The sequence below is a fragment of the Nyctereutes procyonoides genome, unplaced genomic scaffold (genome assembly GCF_905146905.1).
Source record: "Nyctereutes procyonoides isolate TBG_1078 unplaced genomic scaffold, NYPRO_anot_genome, whole genome shotgun sequence".
Taxonomy (NCBI): Eukaryota; Metazoa; Chordata; class Mammalia; order Carnivora; family Canidae; genus Nyctereutes; species Nyctereutes procyonoides.
In genome coordinates, this window is record NW_026575052.1 from 31,074,743 (window position 1) to 31,076,568 (window position 1,826).

General features: G+C 44.2%; 1 pseudogene; it reads right to left on the reverse strand.

The window, feature by feature from the left end:
• Positions 1-355: 355 nt before the first annotated feature.
• On the reverse strand, positions 356-1,302 carry LOC129513334 (MICOS complex subunit MIC27-like; annotated as a pseudogene).
• Positions 1,303-1,826: the final 524 nt, after the last annotated feature.

Below are 1,826 nucleotides of genomic sequence, written 5' to 3' on the forward strand. Positions count from 1 at the left end.
GTATTAGAAGATGTGAAGGAAAAACTTTGCTTAAAAGTTATATACTAAGGAAAAAAAAGTGATACTCTCTGTGTTACAGGTGCCCTTTACATAATTTTTTTTAAAGATTTTATTTACTTATTCATGAGAGACACAGAGAGAGGCACACATACACACACAGGCAGAGGGAGAAGGAGGCTCCGTGTGGGGAGCTGGATGTGGGACTCCATCCCGGGACCCCAGGATCACGCTCTGGGTCAAAGGCAGGTGCTAAACTGCTGAGCCACCCAGGGATCCCCAACACGATTTTTTTTTCATTATTTTCAACTTCATACATCTTGCAGCTCTCTGTGCAGACTATTCAGCTTCTAGTGCCTTACATATCTACATCTTCTGGGTGGGACTGCCCGTGATCCATGAGCTTGGGGTCAGGCATAAACTGTGTAGCACCTGAGGTGGATTCTGATTTTCTGTTTCGGAGATGAGTTCAGTTGGCAAAGAAACTGAGTATTTCAGGCTGTCAGTTGTTTTTGCAGGTATTTCTATTTTAGCAGAATTTCTTAACTTAGATTTTTCTTTAGGTTTAGGAAAGGACTCTTTTTTGTTGATTTTTGTCCACAATGATTTAACTGCTTCATAAATTGGCTCACTTGTAGTGTATGCCTTTTTCCCAGTTACCTTTGCAATTATTACTGACTGGACTGGAGGAGCAAACAGCTGCTCCTAAAGTAGCCAGTTGGGATGCCTGGGTGGCTCAGTGGTTCAGTACCTGCCTTTGGCACAGGGCCTGATCCCAGGGTCCCAGGATCGAGTACTGCATCGGGCTACCTGTGGGGAGCCTGCTTCTCTGTCTGCCTGTGTCTCTGCCTCTCTCTCTCTCTGTCTCTCATGAATAAATAAATAAAATCTTAAAAACAAACAAAAGAACTAGAACTTTTTCTTGCTGAAACCAAGCCTGCCAATCCTGAAACAGTAATCACTCCAATTTTTGGAAGAAAATCTCGAGGTGGATTCTTCAGATAGACATACACATCTTTTCCAAATTGTACTGTATCCATTATCCCATTTTTCACAAACACATAAGCACCCTTGCACCAGCCAATATGATGACTAGTTGTAGTGTGGATGCAAAGCCCATTTGTAAACGACCAGGCTGCTCTTCAATGTATTTAGACTGCAGAGGTGGTGCAGTATATATGGGAGCTGCTCTGGTTTTACTAGCTGCTTTTTGTATCCTTCTTCTTCAGCCGCATGAACAGTTATAGATGCACATATCAGACCTGTAGGTACGGGTGTCAGCTTTCCCATCCTAACAGCCACCATATCTGTGACCTTCTCCATCTAGATTTTCATATCAGGGAAGGCCTTTCTAAGAATGAGTCAAAACCTCCCAAAGACCAATACATTTGACTATATGAAAATAAGATATAGGGATCCCTGGGTGGCGCAGCGGTTTGGCGCCTGCCTTTGGCCCAGGGCGCGATCCTGGAGACCCGGTATCGAATCCCACGTTGGGCTCCCGGTGCGTGGAGCCTGCTTCTCCCTCTGCCTGTGTCTCTGCCTCTCTCTCTCTCTCTGTGACTATCATAAATAAATAAAAATTAAAAAAAAAAAGAAAATAAGATATATCTTCATGGCAACATTGGATGGACTAACCCCCAGGTACCTTAGAATGTAACCTTATTTGGGAATAGAGACCTTGTAGATAGAGTTGAGATAAAATCATGTCCTACTGGGTCGGGTGGGTCCTGAACCCAACACGGCTGCCTGTCCTTATGAGAAGAGACGAGACAGAGATAGAGATGCAGGGAAGACACCATGTGACCACAGAGGCGGAAATCCACGTG